The sequence below is a fragment of the Heterodontus francisci genome, unplaced genomic scaffold (genome assembly GCF_036365525.1).
Source record: "Heterodontus francisci isolate sHetFra1 unplaced genomic scaffold, sHetFra1.hap1 HAP1_SCAFFOLD_872, whole genome shotgun sequence".
Classification (NCBI taxonomy): Eukaryota; Metazoa; Chordata; class Chondrichthyes; order Heterodontiformes; family Heterodontidae; genus Heterodontus; species Heterodontus francisci.
In genome coordinates, this window is record NW_027141518.1 from 180,127 (window position 1) to 197,084 (window position 16,958).

Below are 16,958 nucleotides of genomic sequence, written 5' to 3' on the forward strand. Positions count from 1 at the left end.
TCTTCTAAATTCCAGCAGATACAAGCCTAGCCTGTCCAGTCTTTCCTCATAAGACCACCTGCCCATTCCAGGTATTAGTCTAGTAAACCTTCTCTGAACTGCTTTCAACACATTTACATCCTTCCTTAAATAAGGAGACCAGTACTGTACACAGTACTCCAGATGTGGTCTCACCAATGCCCTGTATAACTGAAGCATAACCTGCCTAATTTTGTATTCAATTCCCCTTGCGATAAACAATAACATTCTATTAGCTAGTGTATCTCACAATCAAAGGGCATAAGGTTTAATTAGTATAGAAGATTAAGGGATGATCTAATTGAGGTGTTCAAGATGATTAAGGAATTTGGTAAGGTAGATAAAGAGGGAAACTATTTCCTCTTGTGGTGAGGAATCCAGAACAAGGAGGTATAACTTTAAAATTGGAGCCAGGCCATTCAGGGGTGATTTCAGGAAGCACTTCTTCACACAAAGGGGAGTGGAAATCTAGAACTCTCACCCAAAAAGCTGTTTGAGGTAAACTTGGACAGTCTGCATCGCACCAAGGTGTACATGGGGTGGTGTTATATTTAACCCTGGTGATCTAATTAGCTCTTAAACTGAGATCATCTGCAGTTTAAAGTGATTTAGTCTGTGGAAACAGGGAGTAGCCTCGCTTAACCTTTCCTTATGAGAGGGTTTCCGCCGGGTGCTCCAGTTTCCTCCCACAGCCAAAGACTTGCAGGTAGATAGGTAAATTGACCATTGTAAATTGCCTCTAGTATAGGTAGGTGGTAGGAGAATTGAGGGAAGGTGGGGATGTGGTAGAGAATTTGGGGTTAATGTAGGATTAGTATCAATGGGTGGTTGTTGGTCAGCACAGACTCGGTGGGCCGAAGGGCCTGTTTCAGTGCTGTATCTCTCTCTCTAAAAGCTTTCCTAATTATGTGCTGTACCTGCATACTAACCTTTTGTGATCCATGCACTAGGACACCCAGATTCCTCGGCATCTCAGAGCTCTGCAATCTCTCTCCATTTAGATAATATGCTTCTTTTTTATTCTTCCTGCCAAAGTGGACAATTTCCCACTTTCCCACATTATACTCCATTTGCCAGATCTTTGCCCACTCACTTAACCTATCTATAACCCTTTGTAGTCTCCTTATGTCCTCTTCACAAGTTACTTTCCTGCCTATCTTTGTGTCATCAGCAAATTTAGCAACCATACCCTTCGGTCCCTTCATCCAAGTCATTTATATAAATTGTAAAAAGTTGAGTCTCCAGCACTGATCCCTGTGGTACACCCTGCGTTGCATCTTTCCAACCAGCAAATTACCCATTTATGCCTACTCTCTGTTTCCTGTTAGCTAGCCAATCTTCTATCCATGCCAATATGTTACCCCCTACACCATGAGCTTTTATTTTCTGCAATAACCTTTGAGTGATCTTGTTGAAGATGGTCATTGCCTGGCACTTGTGTGGCAGGAATGTAACTTGCCACTTACCAACCCAAGCCTGAATGTTGTCCAGGTCTTGCTGCATGTGGACACTGACTGCTTCAGTATCTGAGGAGTCGCAAATGGTGCTGAACATTGTGCAATCATCAGCGAACATCCCCACTTCTGACCTTATGATGGAGAGAAGGTCAGAGGGAAGAGTGAGAGAGAGGGAGAGACAGAGAGCAAGAGAGAGAGAAAGAGAGATAGAGAAACATGGAGAGGGAGACAGAGAGTGAGAGAGACAGACAGACAAAGAAGGACAGAGAGTAAGAGGGAGAGAGACAGAGAGAGAGAGAGATAGTGATAGAGACAGGGAGAGAGAGAGACTTTGAGACAGAAATAGAGCGAGATAGAGAGGCAGAAAGATAGAGGGACAAAGAGAAAGGGAGTGGGGGAGAGAGAGATAATGAGAGGGAGAGGGCGAGACAGACAGCGAGAGAGAGAAAGACAGGGAGAGAGAAAGACAGAGAGAGGGGGACAGAGAGAGGTTGAGAGAGACAGAGGGACAGAGAGAGAGACAGGGAAAGAGAGATGGAAACGGAGAGAGAAAGAAACACAGAGAGATAGACACAGAAAGGGAGAGATCAGGAGACAGAGAGAGTTAGAGGGAGACGGAGAAAGAGAGGGGACAGAGAAAGAGAAATGGAAACAGAGAGAGAGAGATAGAGAGACACGGAGACAGAGAGAGAGAGAGTGGGAGTCAGAGAGAGAGCGACAGAGAGAGGGAGAGAGAGATAGAGAGAGAAAGGGAGAGAGAGAGACAGACAAACAGTCATAAAGAGAAAGAGAATCATAGAGTTACAGAGTCATCTATGACACAGAAGAAGGCCATTAGGCCCATCGAGTTCATGCTGCCTCACCGCAGAGCTATCCCATCAGTCCCACTCCCACGCGCGTGCCCATAACCCTGCAAGTCAATTTCTCTCAGGTGTCCATCTAATTTCCTCTTGAAGTCATTGATTGTCTCCACTTCCACCACCCTCGTGGGCAGCAAGTTCCAGGTCATTACCACCCGCTGTGTAAAACAGTTCTTCCTCATATTCCCCCCTGCATCTCTTGTCCAAAACACTCAATCTGTGTCCCCTAGTCCTTGTACCATTAGTTAATGGGAAGAGTTTTTCCTTCTCTAACTTATCTAAACCTGTCATAATCTTGTACATCTCTATCAAATCTCCCCTCAATCTCCTTCTCCAACCTAACATTGTAACTAAAATCCTCCATTGCTGGAACCATTCTGGTAAATCTCCTCTGCACCCTCTCAAGGACCCTCACATCCTTCCTGAAGTGTGGTGACCAGAACTGGACACAATACTCCAGTTGTGGCATAACCAGATCTTTATAAAGGTTCAGCATAACTTCCCTGCTTTTGTACTCAATGTCTCTATTTATGAAGCTCAAGATCCCATCTGCTTTACTAACCACTCTCTCAATATGTCCTGCCACCTTCAAAGATCGATGCACTTGAACCCCCAGGTCCCTCTTTTCCTGCACACTCTTTAGAACTGTGCCATTAAGTATGTATTGCCTCTCCCTATTCCTTCTGCCAAAATGCATCCTCACACTTGGCGGTATTAAATTCCATCTGCCACCTCTCTGCCCACTCTGCTAGCCCATCTATGCAGGCGGTTCATAAGTTTGGTGTCGTCGGCAACGTTTGAGATTTTACTCTGTATTTCAAGATCCAAATCATTTATATGTAGCAAAAATAAAAGCAGTGGGGAATACCACTGTCTACCATCCTTCAGTCTGAAAAGGAACCTTTTATTACAACTCACTGTTTTCTGTCCATAAGTCAAACTATTTTATCCAATTGGACACTGACCCTCATATTCCATGAGCCTCAATTTTGTTAACCAGCCTTTTATTTGGTACCTTATCAAACACATTCATCATTACAACTCGCTGTCTTCTGGCCTTAAACCAAATTTTTATCCAATTAGACTCCATTGTGTGGAGGCAGAAGATGTGGGTATGGTTCTTAATGAATACAGTGAGTCTGTCTTTACAAAAGGTGGGGGGTGCGGTGATGCAGATATTGTAGTTAGGCAGGAGGAGTGTGAAGTATTGGATGTGATAAACATAGGGAGAGAGGACGTATTAATGAGATTAACATCCTTGAAAGTGAATAAATCACGAGGGCCGGATGAAATATACCCTAGACTGTAAAAAATGCAGCTAGGAGGAAAGATTGGATAGGCTGGGTTGTTCTCCTTGGAACAGAGAAGGCTGAGGGGAGATCTGATTGAGATGCAAAAAATTGTGATGGGCCTGGATAGAGTGGAGGTGAAGGGTCTATTTACCTTAGCAGAGAGGTCAGTGACTAGGGGGCATAGATTGAAAGTGATTGGTCAAAGGACTAGAGGGGAGATGAGGAAAAACTTTTCACCTAGAGAGTGGTGATGGTCTGGAACTCACTTCCTGAAAGGTTGGTAGAGACAGAAACCTGGATGTGTACCTGAAGTATCAGAACCGACAAGGCTATGGACCAAATGCTGGAAACTGGGATTAGGCTGGGTGGCTCCTTTAATTTCGGCCAAGTGGCCTCTTTCTGTGCTGTAAACTTTGATGATTCGATAACTCTATTCTATGACACCCTCCTATTCCATGAGCCTCAATTTTGTGAACCAGGCTTTTATGTGGTACCTTATGAAATGCTTTCTTAAAATCCATATAAACAACATTCACCGCATTCTACTTCTTCAAAAATTCAATTAGATTAGTCAAGCATGATCTGCCTTTTACAAATCTGTGCTGACTCTCCTTAATCTGGCAAACCAAATTAGCAATAATACTGCATAGGAGGAATTCCTGGAGTGCGTACGTGATGGTTTTTTGAACCAATACGTTGAGAAACCAACTGGAGAACACGTCATCCTAGACTGGGTATTGTGTCATGAGAAAGGATTAGCTAACAATGTTGTTGTGTGGGGTCCCTTGGGGAAGAGCGACCATAACATGATAGAATTCTTCATTAAGATGGAGAGTGAGAGAGTTGATTCCGAGACTAGGGTCCTGAATCTAAATGAAGGAAACTATGAAGGTATGAGGTGCGGGTTAGCTATGATAGATTGGGGAATGTTACTTAAAGGGTTGACAGTGGATAGGCAATGGCTAGCATTTAAAGAGTGCATGGATGAATTACAATAATTCTTCATTCCTCTCTGGCGCAATAATAAAACAGGAAGGGTGGCTCAACCGTGGCTTACAAAAGAAATTAGGGATAGTATTAGATCCAAGGAGGAGAAATATAAAATGGCCAGAACAAGCAGCAAACCTGAGGATTGGGAGCAGTTTAGAATTCAGCAAAGGAGGACAAAGGGATTGATTAAGAAGGGGAAAAGAGAGTATGAGAATAAGCTTCCAGAGAACATAAAAACTGACTGTAAAAGCTTCTATAGATATGTGAAGAGAAAAAGATTAGTGAAGACAAATGTGGGTCCCTTACAGTCCGAAATGGGAGAATTTATAATGGGGAACAAAGAAATGGTAGACCAATTAAATACATACTTTGGTTCTGTCTTCACAAAGGAGGACACAAATTACCTCCCAGAAATGTTGGGGAACATAGGGTCTAGTGAGAAGGAGGAACTGTACGAAATCCGTACTAGTAGGGAAATAGTGTAAGGGAAATTGATGGGATTGAAGGCCGATAAATTCCCCGGGCCTGATAATCTACATCCCAGAGTACTTAACGAAGTGGCCCTAGAAATAGCAGATGCATTGGTAGTCATTTTTCAAAATTCTAGAGACTCTGGAACAGTTCCAATGGATTGGACGGTAACTAATGTAACCCCACTATTTAAAAAAAGGAGCTAGAGAGAAAACAGGGAATTATAGACCGGTTAGCCTGACATCAGTAGTGGGGAAAATGCTAGAGTCCATTATAAAAGATGTAATAGCAGGTCACTTGGAAAACAATGACAGGATCGGACAAAGTCAACATGGATTTACGAAAGGGAAATCATGCTTGACAAATCTACTGGAATTTTTTGAGGATGTAACTAATAGAATAGATAAGGGAGAACCAGTGGATGTGGTCTATTTGGACTTTCAGAAGGCTTTCGATAAGGTCCCACATAAGAGATTAGCGTGCAAAATTAAAGCACATGGAATTGGGGTAAGGCACTGACATGGATAGAGAACTGGTTGGCAGACAGGAAACAAAGAGTAGGAATAAACAGGTCTTTTTCCAAGGGACAGGCAGTGACTAGTGGGGTACTGCAGGGATCAGTGCTAGGACCCCAGCTATTCACAATATATATCAATGATATAGTCGAGGGAATTAAATGTAATATATCCAAGTTTGCAGACGACACAAAACTGGGTGGAAGTGTGAGCTGTGAGGAGGATGCAGAGAAGCTCCTGTGTGATTTGGACTGGTTGAGTGAGTGGGCAAATACATGGCAGCTGCAGTATAATGTGGATAAATTTGAGGTTATCCACTTTGGTGGCAAAAACAGGAAGGCAGATTATCTGAACGTTGATAGATTGGGAAAGGGGGAGGTGCAGCAAGACCTGGGTGTCCTTGTGCACCAGTCATTGAAAGTAAGCATGCAGGTGCAGCAGGCAGTTAAGGCGTCAAATGGTATGTTGGCCTTCATAGCGGGAGGATTAGAGTACAGGAGCAAGGATGTCTTGCTGCAATTATACAGGGACTTGGTGAGACCACATCTGGAATATTGTGTGCAGTTTTGGTCTCCTTATCTGAGGAAGGATGTTCTTGCTATGGAGGGAGTGCAGTGAAGGTTTTCCAGACTGATTCCTGGGATGGCAGGACTGACGTATGAGGAGAGATTGGGTCGATTAGGCTTCTATTTGCTGGTGTTTAGAAGAATGAGAGGGGATCTCATAGAAACGTACAAAATTCTAACAGGACTGGACAGACTAGGTGCAGGAAGGATGTTCTTGCTATGGAGGGAGTGCAGCGAAGGTTTACTAGACTGATTCCTGGGATGGTAGGACTGACGTATGAGGAGAGATTGGGTCGATTAGGCTTCTATTTGCTGGTGTTTAGAAGAATCAGAGGGGATTTCCTGGAAAGGTACAAAATTCTAACAGGACTGGACAGACTAGATGCAAGAAGGATGTTCCCGATGGCGGGGGAGTCCAGGACCAGGGGTCACAGTCTAAGGATAAGGGGTAAGCCATTTAGGACTGAGAACAAAGAACAAAGAACAAAGAACAGTACAGCACAGGAACAGGCCATTCGGCCCTCCAAGCCTGCGCCTATCTTGATGCCTGCCGAAACTAACACCTTCTGCACTTCCGGGGTCCGTATCCCTCTATTCCCATCCTATTCATGTATTTGTCAAGATGCCTCTTAAATGTTGCTATCGTATCTGTTTCCACCACCTCCCCTGGCAGCAAGTTCCAGGCACTCACCACCCTCTGTGTAAAGAACTTGCCTCGCACATTCCCTCTAAACTTTGCCCCTCGCACCTTAAACCTATGTCCCCTCGTCACTGACTCTTCCACCCTGGGAAAAAGCTTCTGACTATCCACTCTGTCCATGCCGCTCATAACTTTGTAAACCTCTATCATGTCGCCCCTCCACCTCCATCGTTCCAGTGAAAACAATCCGAGTTTTTCCAACCTCTCCTCATAGCTAATGCCCTCCAGACCAGGCAACATCCTGGTGAACCTCCTCTGTACCCTCTCCAAAGCCTCCACGTCCTTCTGGTAGTGTGGCGACCAGAATTGCACGCAATATTCTAAGTGCGGCCTAACTAAGGTTCTGTACAGCTGCAACATGACTTGCCAATTTTTATACTCTATGCCCCGACCGATGAAGGCAAGCATGCCGTATGCCTTCTTGACTACCTTATCCACCTGCGTTGCCACTTTCAGTGACCTGTGGACCTGTACGCCCAGATCTCTCTGTCTGTCAATACTCCTAAGGGTTCTGCCATTTACTGTATACTTCCCACCTGCATTAGACCTTCCAAAATGCGTTACCTCACATTTGTCCGGATTAAACTCCATCTGCCATTTCTCCGCCCAAGTCTCCAACCGATCTATATCCTGCTGTATCCTCTGACAATCCTCATCACTGTCCGCAACTCCACCAACCTTTGTGTCATCCGCAAACTTACTCATCAGACCAGCTACATTTTCCTCCAAATCATTTATATATACTACAAACAGCCAAGGTCCCAGCACTGATCCCTGCGGAACACCACTAGTCACATCCCTCCATTCAGAAAAACACCCTTCCACTGCTACCCTCTGTCTTCTATGACCGAGCCAGTTCTGTATCCATCTTGCCAGCTCACCTCTGATCCTGTGTGACTTCACCTTTTGCACCAATCTGCCATGTGGGACCTTGTCAAAGGCTTTACTAAAGTCCATATAGACAACATCCACCGCCCTTCCCTCATCAATCATCTTCATCACGTCCTCAAAAAACTCAATCAAATTAGTGAGACACGACCTCCCCTTCACAAAACCATGCTGCCTCTCGCTAATATGTTTGTTTGTTTCCAAATGGGAGTAAATCCTGTCCCGAAGAATCCTCTCTAATAATTTCCCTACCACTGACGTAAGGCTCACCGGCCTATAATTTCCTGGATTATCCTTGCCCCACTTCTTAAACAAAGGCACAACATTGGCTATTCTCCAGTCCTCTGGGACCTCACCTGTAGCCAATGAGGATGCAAAGATTTCTGTCAAGGCCCCAGCAATTTCTTCCCTTGCTCCCTTAGTATTCTGGGGTAGATCCCATCAGGCCCTGGGGACTTATCTACCTTAATGCTTTGCAAGACACCCAACACCTCCTCCCTTTTGATAATGAGATGACTGAGACTATCTGCACTCCCTTCCTAGGCTCATCATCCACCAAGTCCTTCTCCTTGGTGAATACTGATGCAAAGTACTCATTTAGCACCTCACCCATTTCCTCTGGCTCCACACATAGATTCCCGTCTCTGTCCTTGAGCGGGCCAACCCTTTCCCTAGTTACCCTCTTGCTCTTTATATATGTATAAAAAGCCTTGGGATTTTCCTTAATCCTGTTTGCCAATAACTTTTCATGACCCCTTTTAGCTCTCCTGACTCCTTGCTTAAGTTCCTTCCTACTGTCTTTATATTCCTCAAGTGCTTCATCTGTTCCTAGCCTTGAGATGAGGAGAGATTTCTTCACCCAGAGAGTGGTGAACCTGTGGAATTCTCTACCACGGAAAGCAGTTGAGGCCAAATCATTAAATATATTCAAGAAAGAGTTAGATATAGTTCTTAGGGCTAAAGGGATCAAGGGATATGGGAGAAAGCGGGAACAGGTTACTGAGTTTGGATGATCAGCCATGATCGTATTGAATGGTGGAGCAGGCGCGAAGGGCCGAATGGCCTACTCCTGCTCCTATTTTTTTTTAATTAATTCAAACCTCTCTAAGTGTCCATTGATATTTTTCCTGATTATTGTTTCTAAAACCTTACCCACCACTGATGTTAAACTAAAACAAGAAATGCTGGATTCACTCAGCAGGTCTGGCAGCATCTGTGGAAAGAGAAGCAGAGTTAACGTTTCGGGTCAGTGACCCTTCTTCGGAACTGATGTTAAACTAACTGGTCTGTAGTTGCTAGGACTGTCCTTACACCTTTTCTTGAATAAAGGTGTCACATTTGCCACTCTCCAATCCTTTGACACCTCCCAGGAAGATTGGAACATTATGCCAAGCCCTTTCCACTATCTCCATCCCCACTTCCTTTAGAAACCTGGGATGCGAGCCATTCAGACCAGGTAACTTATCTACCCTAAGCATAACCAGCCTTTTTAGTACCTTTCCCCCTCTCAATTTTTATCCTATCCATTGCCTCTACTCTCTCTCCCTTTACTGATATTTTGTCAGAATTCATTTCCTTTGTGAACACTGATACAAAGCACTCATTAAGTATATTAGCCTTGCCTTGTGCCTCTAAGCATATATTACCCTCTTTGTCCCTAATCGGCTCCACTCCACCTCTCACTACCTGCTTACTATTTACATGCCGGTAGAAGATCTTTGGGTTCCTTTTTATGTTGATTGCAATTCTATTCTCATATTCTGTCTTTACCAGTCTTATTTTCCTCCTCAGAACTGATGAAAGGTCGCAGATCTGAAACGTTAACTCTGTTTCTCTCACCACAGATGCTGCCAGACCTGCTGAGTATTTCCAGCACTTTCTGTTCTCATTTCAGAGTTCCAGCATCCGCAGTATTTTGCTCTTATTTTCCTCTTCACCTCCCTCTCAAATTATTGTATAAGGCCAGGTTCTCACTTGATGAGTTCACCTGACATGCATCATACACCCTCACTTTTTTCATCATCGCTATGTCCCTCATCAACCAAGAAGCAAGAGAGACAGAGGCAAAGAGAGAGAGGGAGAAAGAGAGACAGAAAGCGTAAAGAGGCAGGGAGAGGGAGAGAGACAGAGATAAAAACAGAGAGACAGAGGGTGAGAGAGGGTGAGGAGAGACAGAGAGAGTGAGAGAGAGAGAGAGAGAGAGTCAGAGAAAGCGACAGAGAGAAAGAGACAGAGAGAAACAGAGCAATGTAGACAGACAGAGAGAGACAGAAAGACTGATAAAGAGGGGGAGAGAAAGAGAGACAGAGAGGTAGAGAGACTGAGAGAGAAGGAGAAACAGATCTAGAGAGAGACAGACAGAGGCATTGGGAGAGAGCAAAACACAGAGAGGGAGATAGACAGAGAGTGGGACACAGAGAGAGACACACACACAGAGATAGAGAGAAAAACAGAGAGACAGAGAGGGAGACTAAGAGGGATAAAGAGAGAGGAATAGAGAGAGACAGAGAGAGAGAGAGAGAGACAGAGTCAGACAGATGCAGAGAGAGAGGGAGAGAGAAAGAGACAGAGGGGAAGAGCAAGAGAGAGAGAGAGACAGAGAGAGTGTCAGAGAGAGTGAGACAGAAAGAGTGACTGAGAAAGAGAGAGATACAGAGAGAGAGAAAGGGTGAGAGCGAGAGAGAGAGACAGAGATGGAGAAATGCAGAGAGACAGAGATTGGGAGAGTGAGACAGAGGGGGGAGAGAGATAGAGAGAGATAGAGAGAGAGAGAGAGAGAGAGAGAGAGAGAGAGAAAAACAGAGAGAAAAGTAGCGACAGAGAGGGGGTGATGGAGTGAGGGAGGAGAGAGAGAGAATTAGAAAGACAAAGGAAGAGAGACAGAGAGAAACAGAGAGAGAGAGACAGAAAGAGACAAAGAGAGACAGAGGGAGATAAAGAGAGAGAGACAGGCAAAGAGAGGCAGGGAAAGACAGAGCAAGAGAGGGAAAGGGTGAGAGGGCGTGAGGTTGGGTGCAGAGGGACCTGGGGGTATATGAGCACAAATCATTGAAGATTGCAGGGCTGGTTGAGAAAGCGGTTAATAAGGCATATGGGTCCTGGGCTTTATAAATAGACACATAAGAGTACAAAAACAAGGAAGTTATAGTGGATCTTTATAAAACACTGGTTCAGAATCAACTGGAGTATTGTGTCCAAGTCTGTGAAGGCATTAGAGAGAGTGCAGAAAAAATCAGGAGGATGGTTCTGGGAATGAGGAACTTCAGTTATGTGGATAGATTAGGGAAGCTGAGGCTGTTTTCCATGGAGAAGAGAAGGTTGAGAGAAGATTTGATCGAGGTGTTCAAGATCATAATGGCTCTGGACAGAGTATTGACAGAGAAACTGTTCCTATTGACAGAGAGGAAACCGATTTAAGATGAATGGCAAAAGAACCAAAGGCAACATGAGGAAAAATTTTGCATGGTGAGTGTTTAGGATCTGGAAGACATTTCCTGAGATTGTGGTGGTGGCAAATTGTGACTTTCCAAAAGATAAGCACCTCAGGAGAAAAAGAATTTGCAGGGCTACAGGGAATAAATGGGGGAGTGGGACTAGCTCCTGTAGAGAACCAGCACAGAGTTGACAGGTCAAAAGGCCTTCTTCTCTACTGCGACCATTCTATACAGAGATAGAGAGGGAGGGAAAGAGAGTGAAAGACAAAGAGAGAGGGAAAGATAGACAGAGAGAAAGAGGGCGATAGAAAGAGAGGGAAACGGACGGAGGGACAGCGAGGGAGGGATAGGGAGGAAGGGAAGGACAGAGAGAGAGAGACGGGAAGAAAGAGACAGAGAGTAAGCGAATGAGAGAGACAGAGACACACAGAGTCAGGGAAAGGAAGGAGCGAAGAGGGAAAGAGACAGAGACAATGACGGGGAGAGAGATGGAGGAAGGGAGAATATAAACACACAGAATGCATGGAGAGACACTGGGTGGAACTTATAACTTCAGTAAGGTGTAACTTGGCCAGCAGTCAGACCCCCGGCTGATTTTCCTCTCTATTACAGGCTGCAGAACAACGCACAGAAAGTTCAATGAAGTTATCAAGGCAAGTATTGCACACCACTCCCTTTTCTTCATTGCCTATCTTGAGCACCAGCACAGGGGTCACAGTCTCAGGATATGGGTAAGCCATTTAGAACTGAGATGAGGATAAATTTCTTCACTCAAAGGGTGGTGAACCTGTGGAATTGTCTACCACAGAAGGCAGTGGAGGCCAAGTCACTAAATATATTCAAGAAGGAGATAGATATATTAATGCAAAAGGGATCAAGGGATATGTGGAGAAAGTGGGAACAGGAAACTGAATTAGACAATCAGCCATGATCTTTTTTGAATGGCGGAGGACGCCTACTCCTTCTTCTATTTTCTATGTTTTATCCTTAAAAGCAATACTTAAGAGCTATCCATTTAATCCCACTCCTCTGCTTTCTCCCCAAACTCTTGCAAATATTTCCTTTGCAACTATTAATCTAATTCCCTTTGAATCTGACTCCATCACCCTTTCAGGCAGTGCATTCCAAACCATAATAACTCTTTTCATGAACAAATTCTCCTCATCTTCCCTCCAAATCTTTTGCCCATCAACCTATATCTCTGTCCTCTGGATACCGACACTCCTACCATTGTCACTGACCTGAAACGTTAACTCTACTTTTCTCTGCACAGATGCTGCCAGACCTGCTGAGTATTTCCAGCATTTCTTGTTTTTATTCCTACTATTAGAAACAGTTTCTCTTTCTCAACTCTGTCAAATTCCTTCATAATTAACCTCCTCTGCTATAACGAGAAAAGCCCCATAACTGAAGTCCCACATCCCAGGTACCATCCTAGTAAATCTCTTCAGCAACCTCTCCAAGGACTAGGCATCCTTCCTAAAGTGAGGTGTTTAGAATTGAACACAATACTCTGTTAGCCTTTTACAAGGACTAGGGGACACAGATTGAAGATTTTGGGCAATAGATGCAGGGGGAATGTGATAAAGAACTTTTTTACACAGTGAGTGTAATGACCTGGAACTCACTGCCCACGGGGGTGGTGGAAGTGGAGACAACGATTTCAAAAGGAAATTGGATAGGCACTTGAAGAAAATAAACTTGCAGGGCTATGGGGATCAAATGGGGGAGTGGGGCTGACCAGACTGCTCCGCAGAGAGCCGAATGGCTTCCTTCTATGCCCTAAATGACTCGATGACTCTTTAAAGGGATTGGGGTATGATGAAACTTAGAGCCTTGGTGAGACTACATCTGGAGTACTGTGTACAGTTTAGGTTTCCTTCCCTAAGGAAGGTTATATTTGCCTTCAAGGGAATGTAGTGAAGATTCACTAGACTGATTCCTGGGAGGAGATTGAGTAGAATAGACTGATATGCCCTAGACTTTAGAAGAATAAAAGGGGATCTCATTGAAAAATATAACATTCACAAGAGGTTTGAAGGGTATATGTTTCCCCTGGCTGGAGAGCCTAGAACCAGGAGACGCAGTCTCAAAATAAGGGGTCAGCCATTTAGGACTGAAATGAGGAGAGATTTCTTCACTCAAAGGGTTGTGAATATTTGGAATTCTCGACCCCAGTGGGTTCTGGATGCTCAGTCGTTCAGTATATTCAAGTCAGAGATTTGGATATTAAAGGAACCAAAAGATATGGGGATGGTGCTGGAAGGTGGCGTTGATGGGATGTGTGGTCTACTCCTGCTCCTATTTCTTATGTTCTTATACTCCATCTGGGGCCTAATGAGTATTTGTAAAGGTTTAGCATAATTTCATTATCTGTGGGAGCAGAGGGTAGAGTTTCTCCCATACAATGTATACATTGCATTGATTTCTTCCCTGAAAAGGTCAGAATTGGCTGGATTTCAAGGGATAACAGGATTGTGACTGTTTCTAGTATATCTGGGGAAGGAATCTATTGTATTCAATATTAGTTAAAAAATAGTCATGGAGAAAATAGTGGGACTTAGGATTGATAAATCACCTCCATTGAGCATATATCAACAATAACAACAGCTTGCATTTATATAGTGCCTGTAACGTAATAAAATGTGCCACGGTGCTTCACAAGAGTGTTACAAAGCAACATATGACACTGAGCCACATAAGGAGATATTAAGGCAGATGAGCAAAAGCTCGGTCAAAGATGTAGGTTTTAAGGAGCATCTTAAAGGAGACAAGTGACAGAGAAACGGAGAGGTGTGAATTCCAGAGCTTAGGGCCCAGGCAGCTGAAGGTGCAGTCGCCAATGGTGGAGTGATGAAAATCAGGGATGCTCAAAAGGCCAGAATTAGACAAGTGCAGGTATCTCAGAGGGTTGTGGGGCTGGAGGAGATTACAGAGATAAGGAGGAGCCAGGCAACAGAGGGATTTGAAAACATGGATGAGAATTTTAAAATCGAGGAGTTGTTTAACTGGAGGGCTGTGTAGGCTAGCGAGCACAGAGGGTGACGAGTGAACAGGTTGTGGTGCAAATAAGGACACGAGCAGAGTTTTGGAAGTCCTCAAGTTTATGGAGGGTAGAACATGGAAGGCTGGCCAGGAGTGCATTGGAATAGTCAAATCTAGAGGAAACAGAGGCATGGATGAGGGTTTCAGCAGCAGATGGGCTGAGACAGGGGCGGAGTAGGTGATGTTACAGAGGTGGAAAGAGGCGGTCTTAGTGATGGCGTGGGTATGTAGTCAGAAGCTCCTCCCATGGTCAAATATGACATGAAGGTTGTGAACAGTCTGGTTCAGCCTCAGACAGTTACCAGGGAGAGGGATGGAGTTGGTGATTAGGGAACAAAGACAATGAAATATCTGGCTTCTTTCCCTACTGCAAGTCATCTACTTAAACCCTTCTCCTCTGTCTCCTCCCCTCTCACCTCCAGTAACAAGTGCAAGGAGCTCATGGATTTCTTTGACACTAAGATTGAGACCATCCAATCAGCTGCCTCTGCAACTTCCCACCTTTCTCCTAGTTGACCAGACCAAACTTTCTCTAAGACTGCCCCCTGCCCTAGCCCTCAACCTGTACATTTCTCTAGTTTCTCTCTTATCTCCCCTCCTGCCCACTCTGAGCTCTGCTCCCTTGGCCCTATTCCCACTAAACTATTGACCACCCAACTACCCCTCATGGCCCCTATGCTAGGTGATTTTGTGAACAGTTCTTTCTCACCAGGTACTGTTCCTGTCTTCTTCAAATCTCCTAAAAAAAATTCTTGACACCTCTGTCCTTGCCGACTACCGCACCATCTCCAACCTCCCGTCCCTCTCCCAAGACAAGGGAGAAGGGTTTAAGAAGAGTCCCCAAAGCCTGTCCACAGGTACAAGTCAGGAGTGTGATGGAATACTCTCCACTTGCCTGGATGGGTGCAGCTCCAACAACACTCAAGAAGCTCGACACCATCCAGGACAAAGTAACCCACTTGATTGGCACCCCATCGACAAACATTCACTCTCTCCACCACCGACGCACAGTGGCAGCAGTGTGTACCATCTACAAGATGCACTGCAGCAACGCACCAAGGCTCCTTAGACAGCACCTTCCAAACCCGCGACCTCTACCACCTAGAAGGACAAGGGCAGCAAATACATGGGAACACCACCACCTGCAAGTTCCCCTCCAAGTCACACAGCATCCTGACTTGGAACTATATCGCCGTTCCTTCACTGTCGCTGGGTCAAAATCCTGGAACTCCCTTCCTAACAGCACTGTGGGTGTACCTACCCCAAATGGACTGCAGCGGTTCAAGAAGGCAGCTCACCACCACCTTCTCAAGGGCAATTAGGGATGGGCAATAAATGCTGGCATAACCAGTGACGCCCACATCCACAAATGAATAAAAACAAAAGGTTGGGTGAGAATGAGAGTGCACAAACACAGTTAACACATGGCCATACCATGATAAATAATTTATGCTTGTATCTAGTAATAAATAAAACAGTGCATATATAATGACCAAGACCCACATTACCAGGACATTACCTTGTGTGAATGCAAAGTTGCACTGCTGGCACGGGACTTGGTTTACTGTAAGTGAAAGTTATTGGTTAAATATTTCCTATGTTACTTGTTCAGCTCTAATTAATTCCACATGTTGGTCTCACATTCTTGCTGTTCTTTTAAACAATACAGTATCATTTGTAAAGGATGTATTCAGAGGAAATGCAGCTTTTCAATCTAATGTTTACCAGCTGCTGACAACCCAGCCACAGAAGGGATTTCTCCCTGGGGTGGGGTGGGCACTGTGTGCTAACACTGTTGATGTGATGTGTGGCTGTGATCACTGCAAATACCTGGGACTGCAGCCAGTGATCGAGGCCTGTGTTGTGGTGAGGATTGGAGCTCTCAGACTATTTATGGGGCCCCCGGAGAGGGATTCCCAGAAAACACGAGGCTGTCAGTCAGGGAGTGCGGTTAGAGAGGCCCCGTCTGGGAGGGCAGGCTGTGCACTCCTGCCAAACTGCAGTTACTGGCAGCCATTAATTCCTGGGAGCAGGCTGTCACAGCACTGCGACCATGAAAACTCATACAGACAACCAGAGAAGCTTTCAAAGCCCATATGCCTCTGCCTCCCCACAGCCCCGCTTGCCCTAACTCCCCCTCACACTCCCCCATCCCCGCCATCACACCATTCCACACACTCCCATCTTCCCTCTCACAACCCCCATTCTCCCCACCACACTCCTGTCTCCTCTAAATCCCCCGCACCTGCCACTCGCTTCACACTCTCCACGCCACACCCCATCAACTACTCCCCCTCATCCCCACCAACCCCGAATTCCACACCCCACCCTCTGATCATGACCACACCCTCCCGGTCCCCATTGCCCTCCCTATTCCCCTGTCTGCCTCCATCATCCATCCATTCACCACCCCAGACCCTTCCCCCTCTCTTTCCAAACCCCCTCCTCTCCTGTGATTTAGGAACTCAGCATCTTCTCAGTTCTCTAACTGTCTGCACTTTATCCAGAGCTTATTCCAGTTGGGTAAAGCTTGTGCTTCAGCCTCAGCTCCACTTCTTTCACTGATATAAAGACTGAAACAGCTCTGAGCTGCAAAGCAATGCTGGAGGGGCATTGGAATGTCACACTCCACAGGTCGATATTCCACTCCGGCACATTACCACACAACATGAAGATGACCCAGGTGTATCCTATCCAAAAAAAAAATCACAGAATAAATCTA

At 45.1% G+C, this 16,958-nt stretch overlaps 1 long non-coding RNA gene across 1 annotated transcript in view; it reads left to right on the forward strand.

The window, feature by feature from the left end:
- Positions 1-16,958, forward strand: part of LOC137363976 (uncharacterized) — a 79,666-nt gene that overhangs the window by 57,047 nt on the left and 5,661 nt on the right. The window contains exon 2 of the long non-coding RNA XR_010972867.1: positions 11,804-11,844. This is a non-coding gene — a long non-coding RNA (uncharacterized lncRNA). The remainder of the gene's footprint in view (positions 1-11,803; positions 11,845-16,958) is intronic.